Source organism: Salvia hispanica, chromosome 4, assembly GCF_029641045.1.
Source record: "Salvia hispanica isolate PSC_SH4W2 chromosome 4, Shi_PSC_v1, whole genome shotgun sequence".
Classification (NCBI taxonomy): domain Eukaryota; kingdom Viridiplantae; phylum Streptophyta; class Magnoliopsida; order Lamiales; family Lamiaceae; genus Salvia; species Salvia hispanica.
In genome coordinates this window covers 17,189,184-17,204,164 of record NC_142695.1, presented here as the reverse complement: position 1 = coordinate 17,204,164, position 14,981 = coordinate 17,189,184, and the positions used below count along the sequence as shown (strand labels likewise).

At 40.6% G+C, this 14,981-nt stretch overlaps 1 long non-coding RNA gene across 1 annotated transcript; it reads left to right on the top strand.

Annotated features, from left to right (window-relative positions):
• Positions 1–977: 977 nt before the first annotated feature.
• LOC148927375 (uncharacterized) lies at positions 978–3,281 on the top strand. Its single transcript, XR_016128653.1, has 4 exons — positions 978–1,299; positions 1,373–1,432; positions 2,496–2,557; positions 2,998–3,281. It is a non-coding gene; the product is annotated as an uncharacterized LOC148927375 (long non-coding RNA).
• Positions 3,282–14,981: the final 11,700 nt, after the last annotated feature.

Here is a 14,981-nt window from a genome sequence, read left to right as displayed (position 1 = left end):
CGAAGATCTAGACGAAGAGGAGGTCATCAAGGAATTCATGAAGAAGTATGGAAAAATGCCGAAGGCGAGCAAGTTCTTCGCCGAGATGTCGGAGGCATGCCGGAAATAAGAAGAGGTAATTCCTGCCCTAACCCCACTTACAATACCACCAAGGCCCCAAACCTTAATCGAAACAACCATTGCACAAGCCTTACCCACACACCCAGAAAACCCCCAAATTTTACCTGAAACCTAACCCAAGAAACAAACCCCCCAAACACTATTCCTCAAACAGAAACTGAGCCCCTAGCCGAATCCTCTGTAAATAAAGAAGAAACTGGAGAGGAGGAGGGTGATAGGATGGATACTGAGGAATCTGACAGAGAGGAGGAGGGTGAACGAGTTGAGCAAGTGGAAATATTGGAAGAAGAGGCCACTGGGTCAGGGGACGAGGGAGAAAGGAGAGAGGGTATAGATAGTGGGGAGGATGTTGAAGCGAGGGATAACAATGAAGGGGAAACAGGGGATGTAGATGAGACAGAAGGGCAGGATGTGGAGAAGGCTGTAGATGGTGAGAAGGGTAGTGAGGGTAGAGAAGGTGAAGAAGGAGAGGCAGTTGGTGATGAAAACGTAGGTAAAGAACGAGCAAATGATAGGCCTTGAGTAAAATATTGTCTTTGTTTTGATTGGTTGCAATTGGAGATAGTGAATGCTTGAATTGTTGTTGGTTAATCGTGTAGTGAAAGTAGTCGATGAGCTTGACGTGAGATTTGTCGATAGGAATTCGGGGCGTTCGTTTACGAGTGCTTGGAACAATAAAAAGTACTAAAATAAAATACCACAATTTAATTAATGTTCTAAATCAAATATTTGGGCCTAACATCTTATTTATTTATTTTCCTCTAGCCTAATTATCCTTATTTGAATGGGACTACTTTATTTTAGCTATTTATTATCAATATCTGTAGTCAAATTGTTGGTCAACATAAATTCCCTCTCCTAATTTCTTTCCACACGATTTCTTCATCAACCTCGCCACTCCCTAAAATCTCTCCAACAAACAAATCAATCTCTACAAAATTTGTTATATCTTTCCGTCAACAATATCAATCGGTTACTGCTTACAATAATCCCACAAATTCCCATTGTTTCACATCCAAAATTCTGAGAGAAAAATTCAGGAGTGAAGCCATCTTCACTGCAGTTTTCTCCGTCCACCAAAAGATTGAGAGTTCAGCACCGAGAGAGTAGAAAGAAAACTGTGAATTCAAGATTGTGAAATACCTCCCTGCAATCGAAATCGCTCCCTTCCAATCAGAGGTAAACTCCCTTCGATTTCATGAATACGAAATCTCCGCGTATTAATTCTGTAGCCAATTCTGTGATATTACAGTTTGAAACCGAGAGATCCTCCCGTAGTCCCGTTTGCTAACAAGTTTTCTTCTTTCCAAAGGTATACCCATTAACCTCTAAAATTCTCTTCTCTTCATTCCATGATATAGTTTCACACACTCACGGTAGTCCACGGAAACAGATTTGTTGAACTTGATGAAACTGTTGTTTGATAGTTCTTGTTAAAGCCTCGATCTTTAATGCTACTAGAAGTTGCCATTTTGTTCTCTCTTCAACCTTAATTCTGGAAGGTGTTTCTGCATGCCCATTAATATTTGAAACTGAATAATTTGAGAACCTAATAAAAGTTAAGAATGGGAAAGGGGAGATAGAGGCTTACCTGACATGAACGGGCTGGGCAGTGGCGTCGACGGACAGCAGCTCCGTACCGAGCTTGCGGCGGCGACTTTTACCGACGGTGAGGAGAAACCGAAAGGGAGAAAGATGGAGGTAGCTTGTGCTTCTAATATTGGGGATTTGTAATTCTTAAGTTGAGATTTCATTGGAGAGATGAGAGTGGGATTAAGGTTTTGCCAAATTGTGTTTTGTAGAAGAATGGAACAGAGTGAGAGAGCTGCTGTGTTGAGAAAGAGGTGTTAGAATTACAGGAGAGAGAGAGGAAGTATTCGATAGTTTAGAGAAGGGAGTATATAATTATTTTCATTCCACCCCTTTTATTAAAATATGTTGAGTTGGGAATATATACTAATACATACTTGTGTTGAGAAAGGAGTATATACGTGTGGTGCAGGGAGTATATTAGGCTACTGCCTCTTTTCATTGTTTAGTTTTAAGTGTTGGGCTCTAATTGATTTTAGTAATGTTTAATATTTGACTTCTAGTTAGACATGGGCTAATTTAATTATTTGAGTTGGGTCAGCAGTGGGGAGATTTTAGTTCTAGATTGGAAATACTTGATGTTTGAGTGGGGGTTTTGTTTGTTCTTGCTCAATTAATTAATTAATTTCCGAATTGATTTTAGTTCGAGTTTCACGTTAAAGAGCTATGTTTTTCATCTAGCAAACGACAAAGGATATTGTGAGCACACACATAGGATGCATGCATTGTTAAATTAATTTATTTTGCAAAAGTCTGATTTTTGCATATCATGTTATTTTAAAAAGGGTGAGCTCGTGCACGTTGTTTGCGGTGGGAACAGAAAGTGGTTGAGGAGTAAGATTTTGAGGTGGGCTTTCGTTTTAAATAAGGACTATGTTATTTTTATGTGAAAGGAGGTGAAAATTGTTTGTCTTGCCATGTTTTGTGTTTGAATGAACCTATCTGAAGTGGCTATGCCATGTATGTTTAATCGAATTCGGGTCCCAGTAGGGCCGCAAACCCTGCTCGGACTAGTGTACACCCAGTAGATCGTGCGCTATCTCTTTGGAGTTGGCCGGTCTAGTGACTTGGTTCGTGGCCACGTTCCTTGTCATGTATGTTCAGATATGGTGATGGTGATGTGGATGGAAAATGGTTGCAACCGAAATTTATGTGAAAATGCTTTTAGTGACTTGGGTTCTTTTCATTTAAAACCCCCAAGATTACTCGGTATGGCTTGACAAACTGATTTGGCACGTGTCCACTGAGTGTATCAAGTACTCAGCCCTGCATATTTATTTTTCTTAGTGTGCAGATTGAGCGACGACGAGCGTGGAGGATGTTGAGCAGAATTCATGGATTATTTATGTTTGGCTTAATTGTTGGATATGTCGTGTCTTCATACTCGGCATTTTCCGTGTCTTGAACGCTTCCGCTAGGTGTCTTTTCTTTAAAATTGTTTTAGTATTGAGAACGTAACTCTTTTCAAAATTGTCTACTTTCTAGTCTTTATTTCTTAGAATTGGTACTTTGTTGAAATGATACTATGTTGTTTTCTAAGTTATTTCAATTATTTAAATATTTTGGTCAAAGATATGTGTTTCCCCCTTTCTTCCCCGCTTCTTTAATCATCCCCTAGTCGCGATCAACCGTATTTTCTATCCTTAGAAAATACGGGCGTGACAAAGTGGTATCAGAGCAACGTTCTTTTCGCTCTGGACCCAAGAGTCTTCTTTCTGTCGTGATCTAGATTCGTTTCCCTAGATCAAAATAAATAAATAAATAAATTTTAAAGGGTCAATGGCTCAACATCCGCCCGTCACGCTCAACCTGAAAAGAGGTAACGAAATTTTTGAAAGAGGAAGTTGAAAATGTTGGTATAGAAAAGGAAGAATTATTTTGTTGTGTGGAGAAAAGAACGAGTTATGAGTTTTGAAAGAGTTGCATGGTGTTTGCTACTTGTATATAGAAAGGATTTTGATGTGAATGTTTTTCAGTGGTAATGACTAATTGTTTTGGTGGAAATTTGGTTGAGGAAAATATTTATGTTGGGGAAAATTGTTGAAAATTTCAGAAATCTTTGAACATCAAATGTAAGCATGCTAGTTCGTTTCTTTTGGCAAATTGAGATCTTGAAGTGAATGAGAAGTATGACGTTGTTTTGTCTTGAGATGTATAAAGATATGCGTTTATGCATGATTAGCTATGTGGTATATGAACAGCGTTTTAATTAATAGAGTATGGATAGTGAAGTATGAGGTATATTGCGAATTTATTGATAGAATGGATGTATGATGCTATGAACTTTGTACGAAAACATAGAATGCCCAAAATGTCTGTTAGATCGAACGATATCGAACTTAGTTGTAACGACTGCAATATCACTTTTCTGAGTGATAGGACAAATGAAAATATGTGGTGCGAATTCGAACTTAATTGGATAATTACAAATTCACTATTGTCTTTCGGAACGATAAGAATAATGAGAATGCGAAGAGACATTACGTACGATAATGAGTTCAAGAGGAAAAGGTGTGCAAATTGAAGAGAAGTTCCGAACGAGAAAATATTCGAGACAAGAGGAGATGTTAAATGATGTAATCCTACAACTGGGGGAAGATCATACGTGCGATCTAATAAGTTAAACACAATCTTATGTCAAAAGTGGCAATGCGCTGTTATTTCATGTTGAGAGCGGGAGTATAATTACAATGTTTTTAAGAGAATGATGGTTATGACGTGCAAATAATATTATGAAGATATGGATTCTGACCATCGTTATTGGTGGTAACAACACGAAGATCTCAACTTGGAATCCACAGTTTCTTAGAACGATGTTACCATGTTTCGGCTTGTGAGAGATGAATGAGGGGGTGCGACCTTAATAGCTAGAACGAATGATTTTAATCAACAGTACTTACTTGGATTCTAAATAGTTCTTTTTCGGGACCTTTCGAATAACCGTGAGCCCTTGTTTGTTTAACACTTTGTTTGACTCATAATCGCAAGTAATGCCCATTATTTATTTTCCTCCATCGAGTCATGACTCACTTTCAGTTCTTGGAAATTGGGGTTTGCCCTAATTTCGGATACTTTGATTTGTTGTAATCTTCTTTGATTCGTCATTCATAAGAAAAATATTTTGACGTTGTGAGCCTTTGCCATTGAACTTCATTCCTAAAGTTGCTTGTAGATATGTTTTCTATGGAATATTCTTCTTCGAACTTTTATTCAGCTTTTCATTTTATAACCATGTACGTGGAAACTTCTTTCTTATAGAAGTGAAATTCTTTTTAGTCAAGTCCCAATACATATATCGTTTTCATATTAGAACTTTTCTTTTTGCAAAACGAAGTTAAGGCCCACATTCGTACTTTCCCTTAATGGAGTTAATCCACTTGATTATTTTTTCAAAGCCCCCTTGACTATGGCTTCCTTTCACAAACTACACATTGATGTGATATCATTATTCCATACTCTAATTTTCGTTGAACCATGATAGTGCTGCTTTGTGGCAACCACCTACATTTCTAAATCCTCATGGAACTGTTCATTTCTGGTCATGACATGTTTGAATCATTATTCATTGATATATGAGGTCTTTCAAATTAGGTCGGACAACTAAATTATCTTGTTTGGTAGCCTACTACGAGAATTGAAATTCCATTCTAGTTTCATAATCTCTTATGTTCTTTCATGCTCATTGAAAGTAAATTCTCAATCTCTATTGGGATGATCCAAACCAATTGTTGCAAGTTAGTGTTGAGATTAAAAACAAAAGTCGAGTTGAAATTGTAATTCTTGTTTCCTTGAGTGATTTTGGAACTCTTCCAATTTAAAGACATTTCTAGCAGTGTTGTTATAATTTGAAATCGGTCCATATCCAAGTTAAGACTGTTTGATTAAATTTTGAGTTCTTGATACATATTTTGAGTTCTTGATGCAACACTGTAAGGAAAGGCAAAAGCTTGATCTTTTAAGATACACGTGGGAAATAAGTTTTACAAAAGACACGCGCTGAAATGACGCCCTAACTAGGTGTAGACATGACCAATAGAACGAGACGAGGAATATTTTGCATTTACGAACCGCTTGTAACGAACTGCTAAGAAATTGAATGTCGTGTTATGTTCATAGACACTGATATTGGAGAAAAGAATGTTAAAAAAAAAAAAAAAAATAGGCACATAGGCCTGGTTGTCTTGTACAGTGTAGAGATCTATGTGAAAATAGTTGATCAATCGATATGAGGATAATGAATATAACTAACTGAACCAAGAGGAATGAAGTATTTAAATATCGCTGCTACAATACGACAATCATGGAGAAAATACAAATATATTAACAAGGTAACACCATCAACAAAGAGAGAAACGTTCGAGACGAGATATGTCGAGTAGGACAAGCAATCGAAAGAAAGAACGCGTGGTAGCCTTACCACCTCCTCAACCAAAGTAAAGAGTTAGGAATATTATTATAGAAATTTTTGCATAGGAAGAAAATGGATGGAATGTTGGAAGAAGTATTCAATGATATGTTCACACCCAGATGAAGTAGACCAAAAGTGGAAATGACGAAATAAGTTTATCTTTAGGATCGTTATGGAAAGTCGTAGTTTACAACTGATTTGGAGCCAGGATCAACATCGATATCTAAGGCACCATACTGCATGGCACCTAAGGAAGTGGAAAAACTTAAGATGGAATTCTAGTGGACCCTGCAAAGGTGGAAGCTATACAAAAATGGAAATCACCAACCACACCTAATAAAATTCGGAGTTTCTTAGGACTGGCCAGATACTATCAGAGATTCATCGAGGGATTTCCAAATATAGCGAGGCCAAAGACTCAACAACTAAAGAATATGGATTAAGTGAATTGGACACTGGAACGTGAGACGAATTTTAAGTTGTTGAAAGAGAAGTTACCATCGCACCGATTATCGTTGTTCCAGAGCCAGAAACTAACTGTGTGGTGTATAATGATGCATCGAATGTGGGATTTGGATATGTACGCGGAATTGGAAAGCGATTGCGTATGCATCAAAGCAGTTAAGGGCACATAAGTTGAACTACCCGACACATGACTTAGAATTGGCAGCATTAGTACATTGTTTTGAAAATTTAGAGACATCATCATTGTGGAGTTCGGTGTGAGATATATACACAGACCATAAAAGCCTCAAGTACTTCTTTGAACAAAAGGATTTTGACATACGCCAACGTAGATAGCTCGAGTTGGTAAAGGATTAGGATTGTAGTATAAACTACCACCCAGGAAAGGCGAATGCAGTGGGTGATGCCCTAAGTAGAAAGTTTCAACCTCAATTGGCCACTTTTCTCACGAATGAAGAAAACTTGATACAAGAGTTCAGTAATATGCGATTGGAGGTAGTGAGAGCATCCAAGATAGTGGAAGGAAGGATCGCCACCTTGGTGATGGAACCCAGCCTAAGGGTTAGAATTGTGGAAGCTCAAAGATGCGTTACTTTACTAGAGAAAATCCGTGCGGAAGTGAGGACGAGAGAGCAAGAAAATTTTCATGAGGCGGATAATGACCTCACATTCAAGGGAAGGTTGTGTGTGCCTAGAGACGAAGGACTTAGAAATGAAATCATGAGGGAAGTGCATGAAACACCGTATACTGAACATCCGGGGAGTACCAAGATGTATCAAGATATGAAGAGACAGTTTTGATGGAATGGCATGAAAAAAAAAACATGTAGCGGCATTTGTGGAGAGGTGTCTAGCATATCAACAAGTGAAAACTCTGCGTCAACGACCCTATGGGAGACTGCAACCACTTGAAATTCTAGAATGGAAAATGGGAGCACATTGCAACGGATTTTGTGATAGGATTACCGAGATCCCGAGGGAATACTGTTATTTTAGGTGATTATGGATCGTCTCCCCAAGTTCGCTCACTTTGTGTCGATTCGTGATACCTATGGAGCTAATAAGTTGTCTAATATGTATGTACGAGAGATCATACGCTTACATGGAGTACCCATGACCATCACATCCGATCGTGATGCGAAGTTTACTTCTAGATTTTGGATGAGCTTGTAGCGAGAGCTAGGCACTAAGTTGATTTTTCAGCACAATCAGAGAGGGCGATACAGACTTTGGAGGATATGCTGAGAGTCGTAGTGCTAGATCGAGGAGTAGGTTGGGAGGAAGTGTTGCGATTAATAGTTCGGTTACAACAATAGTTATCATGCGACTATTAACATGGCTCGCTCTTTATGAGGCATTGTATGGGAAGAAATATAGATCACCAGACTAAGGGGGAGAAATGATAGAGATTGTTCGAAAAATCCGTGAGAGAATCAAGGAAGCTCAGGATCGACAGAAATCACATGCTGATGTTCGAAGAACCGATCTACAGTTCGAAGGTGGCGATAAAGTTTTTCTGAAGGTAGCTCCGTCAGAAGGAATAACCTGGTTTGGTGTGCAAGGCAAGTTGAGACCATGATTTATTGGACCTTATGAGATTCTTGAATAGAGTGGGTCTCGTAGCGTATCGATTGGCGCTACCACCAAGCTTTGGGAAAGTACACAACGTTTTCCATGTGTCACAATTGAGGAAGTATGTGTTCGACCCTAACCACATAATTCATCAAGAGGAGATGATGCTTTTGAATCCAAACTTGAGTTATGAAGAAGCTATCCTAGATCAGAAGGTACAAGAGTTGAGAAATAAGTCTATTGCATCGGTGAAGGTTCGATGGAGAAATCATGGTGTTGAGGAAGAAGCTACATGGGAGTTAGAAGACAAGATGAAGGAGAAGTACCCGGAACTGTTCAAATGATCTAAGCAAATTTCGGGACGAAATTTTTGTGAAGGTGAGTAGATTGTAACACCCGCTTTTATTATTACCTTTCTACGCTAAGATTTTGTTTTGAGAACGAGCAAATGATAGGCCTTGAGTAAAATATTGTCTTTGTTTTGATTGGTTGCAATTGGAGATAGTGAATGCTTGAATTGTTGTTGGTTAATCGTGTAGTGAAAGTAGTCGATGAGCTTGACATGAGATTTGTCGATAGGAATTCGGGGCGTTCGTTTACGAGTGCTTGGAACAACAAAAAGTACTAAAATAAAACACCACAATTTAATTAATGTTCTAAATCAAATATTTGGGCCTAGCATCTTATTTATTTATTTTCCTCTAGCCTAATTATCCTTATTTGAATGGGACTACTTTATTTTAGCTATTTATTATCAATATCTGCAGTCAAATTGTTGGTCAACATAAATTCCCTCTCCTAATTTCTTTCCACACGATTTCTTCATCAACCTCTCCACTCCCTAAGGATATTGTGAGCACACACATAGGATGCATGCATTGTTAAATTAATTTATTTTGCAAAAGTCTGATTTTTGCATATCATGTTATTTTAAAAAGGGTGAGCTCGTGCACGTTGTTTGCGGTGGGAACAGAAAGTGGTTGAGGAGTAAGCTTTTGAGGTGGGCTTTCGTTTTAAATAAGGACTATGTTATTTTTATGTGAAAGGAGGTGAAAATTGTTTGTCTTGCCATGTTTTGTGTTTGAATGAACCTATCTGAAGTGGCTATGCCATGTATGTTTAATCGAATTCGGGTCCCAGTAGGGCCGCAAACCCTGCTCGGACTAGTGTACACCCAGTAGATCGTGCGCTATCTCTTTGGAGTTGGCCGGTCTAGTGACTTGGTTCGTGGCCACGTTCCTTGTCATGTATGTTCAGATATGGTGATGGTGATGTGGATGGAAAATGGTTGCAACCGAAATTTATGTGAAAATGCTTTTAGTGACTTGGGTTCTTTTCATTTAAAACCCCCAAGATTACTCGGTATGGCTTGACAAACTGATTTGGCACGTGTCCACTGAGTGTATCAAGTACTCAGCCCTGCATATTTATTTTTCTTAGTGTGCAGATTGAGCGACGACGAGCGTGGAGGATGTTGAGCAGAATTCATGGATTATTTATGTTTGGCTTAATTGTTGGATATGGCGTGTCTTCATACTCGGCATTTTCCGTGTCTTGAACGCTTCCGCTAGGTGTCTTTTCTTTAAAATTGTTTTAGTATTGAGAACGTAACTCTTTTCAAAATTGTCTACTTTCTAGTCTTTATTTCTTAGAATTGGTACTTTGTTGAAATGATACTATGTTGTTTTCTAAGTTATTTTAATTATTTAAACATTTTGGTCAAAGATATGTGTTTCCCCCTTTCTTCCCTGCTTCTTTAATCATCCCCTAGTCGCGATCAACCGTATTTTCTATCCTTAGAAAATACGGGCGTGACAGGGATCATCTGGAAAATTTGAATAAAATTTTGCTAGATTTGCGTAATGTTGAAGTTAAAGTAGAAGACGAGGATGCTGCTTTAATTTTGCTTGTGTCTCTGCCTGAATCTTACGAAAATTTTGTTGAGTCTTTTATGACTGGAAAGGAAACTCTTTCGTTGGAGGATGTTCGATCTGCTCTCCACATCAGAGAGGATCGTCAACTGGCAACGAGTTCAGCCACAGAAGATCTGCCATCGGGATTATCTGTTACGGGTAAAGGACAGAAGAAATTCGGACAAAAGAAGCAGAACTCAAAAGGTTCAAAAGGTCCTAAAGGCCCTAAGCCAGATGACATCTGCAGATATTGTAAAGAACCAGGGCATTGGAAGGCTGATTGTCCAAGGATAAAGAAGAAATTGGGCAAGAAGGAAGATGCTAACGGTTATGCAACTGTGGCAGAAGCTGATGACACAAATTCGGAAGAAGAATTGGCCTTGGTTGCGGATGAACAGCCACACTGTAATGATGTGTGGATTTTGGATTCTGGAGCGTCATATCATCTCTGTCCTCACAGGGAGTATTTCAACACTTATGAGCAGATAGATGGAGGCAATGTTACCATGGCCAACAGTGATGTCTGCAAGGTGGTTGGCATCGGCTCAATCAGGGTTAGGACTCATGATGGGGTCTTCTGCACCTTGAACGATGTTAGGCATGTTCCACAGATGACGAAGAATCTGATATCCCTGAGTACATTTGATAGTAAGGGGTTCAGTTTCAAAGGTGAAGGTGGAGTAATGCGTATTTTGAAAGGTTCGAAGGTGGTTCTGACAGCTTTGAAACGGGGTACCTTATATGTTCTGAGAGGTTCCATCGTAGCAAATTCTGCTGATATTGCATCATCCGAGGTTGCAACCAAGGATATGACCAAGCTGTGGCATATGAGGCTCGGTCATATGGGAGAACGTGGCATGAGAATCATGTCGAATCGTGATTTTCTTTTGGGCCATAAGGTGCAGAAACTTGATTTCTGTGAACACTGTGTGTTGGGGAAGCTTCATCGCAGCAAGTTTCCAAAGAAGGGTGTTCATCGAACGAAGGGGACACTTGACTACATTCATATGGATTGTTGGGGTCCCTCACGTGTTGAGTCTATTGGAGGACACAAGTATTTTGTGTCGATGATTGATGACTACTCGAGAATGACTTGGGTGTTTATGATGAAGCATAAAGGTGAGGCATTCAAGAAATTCAAAGAGTGGAAGACTCTAATTGAAAACCAGACTGGGAAGAAGATCAAGCGATTGAGAACATATAACGGTTTGGAATTTTGTTCGTCTGAGTTCGATGAGTTTTGTAGGAGTGAAGGGATCGTTCGCCATCACACCGTTAGACATACACCACAGCAGAATGGTGTGGCAGAACCCATGAATCAGACGTTGTTGGAGAGAGCAAGATGCATGCTCTTCCAAGCCGGTTTGACTAGGAAGTTTTGGGCAGAGGCAGTAAACACGGCTTGTTATCTGATCAACCGTGGACCTCACACTGGCATTGACTGCAAGACACCGTATGAGGTATGGTCTGATTCACCTGCACATTACTCTATGTTGAGAGTTTTTGGGAGTACTGTTTACTATCATGTGAGTGAAGGTAAATTGGAGCCAAGAGCTAAGAAGGGAGTATTTGTTGGTTATGGAGATGGAGTTAAGGGGTACAGAATTTGGTCATCTTCAGAGGGTAGAATTATTCTCAGTCGGAATGTGGTATTTGATGAAAATTCTATGCTTAACTCTACTATGAAGTCTATTGCTACAGAGGATTTGGATGGTGTTGATGAACAAGTGGAGCTGCAAGTCACTCACGATGTGAGTGAATCACAACTCCAAGGTGGAGAAGATCAACACACTACTGTTGAAGTCGCCGATACTTCTAGTTCGGATGTTCATCCACAAGCTCGTCAGAGAAGCATTGCTATTGACAGAGCTAGGAGGACAGATGTGAAGCCTCCGTTGAGGTATGGTTTTGAGGATATGATGGCATATGCATTGCAGGTTGCCAATGAGGTCGAAGATGAGCCTTCGGCAGATGAACCACCTACCTACAAGGAAGCTATTTCAGGCAGTGAGCGTGCCAAGTGGCTCGCTGCAATGCAAGAAGAGATAGAATCACTTTTGAAGAACCTGACTTGGGAATTGGTTCCACGGCCTAAGGGGAGAAAGATTGTCACTTGCAAATGGATTTTCAAGAAGAAGGAAGACACTACACCAGATGAGGGCATTAGATACAAGGCTCGTCTAGTTGCAAGAGGGTTCACGCAAAAGGAGGGGGTTGACTATAAAGAGATATTCTCACCAGTGGTCAGACACACTTCCATCAGAGTGTTACTTGCGATAGTTGCACATTATGATTTGGAGCTTGAGCAACTAGATGTGAAGACGGCTTTCCTACACGGATTGCTTGAGGAGGATATCTACATGACTCAGCCAGAGGGATTTGTGGTTCCGGGCAAGGGGGATTATGTGTGCAAGTTGAAGAAGTCCTTGTATGGACTAAAGCAGTCTCCGAGGCAGTGGTATAAGAGGTTTGACAGTTACATGATCAAGCTGGGATTCGGCAGGAGTCCGTATGATTGTTGTGTCTATCACAACAAAGCTGAAGATGGTTCTATGGTCTATCTTGTTCTATATGTGGATGATATGCTCATAGCTGCGAAGTCGAAGTCTGAAGTACAGAAGTTGAAAGCTCAGCTTAGTGTTGAGTTTGATATGAAGGATTTGGGTGTTGCGAAGAAAATTCTGGGCATGGAGATTTCTAGAGATAGAGAAAAGAAAAAGCATTCTTTGTCACAGAAGAGCTACATTGAGAAGATTTTGTCAAGATTTGGCATGTCTGCATCTAAGGCTATTGATATTCCAAGTGCCACAAACATTCATTTGTCATCTGATCTTGCACCGAAATCCGAAGTTGAGGAGGAGTACATGTCTCGAGTCCCGTACTCTAATGCGGTAGGGAGTTTGATGTACGCCATGGTCTGTACTAGGCCAGATATAGCGCATGCTGTCAGCGTTGTTAGCAGGTTCATGGGAAATCCTGGAAAGGAGCACTGGCAGGCTGTGAAGAGGATTTTTCGTTACTTGAGAGGTACGTCTGATGTTGGTCTCATTTATGGAGGTGATACTCACTGTTTAGTGACTGGTTATTCTGATTCTGACTGCGCTGGAGATGTCGATAGTAGAAGATCTATGACCGGTTATGTTTTCACTCTTAGTGGTTCTGTTGTTAGTTGGAAAGCAACTTTGCAGGCTGCAGTTACTTTGTCTACTACTGAAGCAGAGTATATGGCATTGACAGAAGCTGCTAAAGAGAGAATATGGCTGCAAGGGCTAGTTGGTGATCTTGGTTTACATCAAGATCAAGCTGATGTGTTCTGTGACAGTCAGAGCGCTATTTGTTTAGCCAAGGATCAAGTTCATCATGAAAGGACTAAGCATATTGATGTGAGGTATCATTTTCTAAGAGATGAGAAGAGAATTGAGGTGAAGAAAGTAGGTACTGCTGATAATCCTGCTGATATGTTCACTTAGTCAGTCCCGCAGAGCAAGTTTCAACATTGTTTGGACTTGCTTAATGTCATGAGCTGTTAGTTGCCCGTGGAGGGAAAATCTGAGGCAAGAATGGAGAAGTTTGTTCGTCTGGTGTTATGATGATGCGTCTGCAAGGGAGAATTCAAGTCAAGGTGGAGATTTGTTAGTATGCCTTGAATTTGTATAGGATTAGGTTTCCTAATTGGGATAAGATTATGTTTCCTAGGCCCAGTCTGTCTAATGTGTGCCTATATATATGGCAGTAGTGCACATAATCTGTATCTGAAAACTGCAGTCATAATACAATTTGTTCTCCGTTTTTGCCCGTGGACGTAGCCAACACAACGTTGGTGAACCACGTAAATTCTATGTCTATTTACGTTCTTTTGTTTCTCGATTCACAATTGCCCTATTTGTCATAACATAGACGATACAACTACTAATGACCAAGGGACCCCAACAGATGAGAGGATGACGAGGAGGCAATCCCGTCGGAATAGGAAGCAGGAGGATGAGGCAGAGGCAGGCAAGGCCAAGCGCCTGAGGCTGGAGGACATAGAGGAAACAGGGGATGATATGCCCCTGGTCCAGGAAACTGTGCCAGCTGAGAAGGAGATCTCTCCGGAGGCCCTGGAGACGAGATATGAAGCGGAAAGAAAGAGGAAGGGAAAGCATACTGCTAAGCCCTAAAAGAAGAAATCTCGCCCCGCGAACACCACTGTGGTGATTAGCGAGCCGGAGGTGATCCGTGTGCCATTTGCCCATCCGACAGAAGAAGAGGAGGCTGAGATACCAATCATGGAGGAAAGCCCGTTTGAAACAATGGAGGTCCTTGTGACCAAAAGGTTGTTGGAAGAGATGGTTCAGTTTGAGGACCCAAAGTTGCAGAAAGCATGTGATGGCCGCGCCACGAATGGAATGTCGGTGAAATCTAGAAAGAAGCTGTGCCTCTCGGACTTGAGGGATCTGGGAGTGGAGAAGAAGTTCATCTCCTACTTCAAAAGCATCGGGTTCGAGTGGCTTCTTAACCACATCGAAGAGGAGGTACCGGTAGCTCTGGCGAAGGAGTTCTTCACATCCTTTAAATTCAAACAATCTATAGATCTCGATGCAGACACAATCTCCTTCAGGATGTTCAATGAGGAGATGGAGATGAGTATCACGGAATGGTCGCTGAGAATGGGGCTGCTCACACCCGAGGAGGAGGAAGAAGGAACATGGAACGAGAGAGAGATCGGCGCACCCAAGAATACAGCAGGCTTCGATGCTGAGGAGGCCTGGAGGATTATTTCCCACAAAAAGGTGGCCAAATTCAAGACAAGCACATCGAAGGGGGTACACATTACTGATCCAGTGCTCCGCCTGGCACAAGTGTACATTGGGTACAATCTCCTGGGTCAAGTAGGTGCAACTCTCACTACTCCAGAGTTGTATTTCATGTGG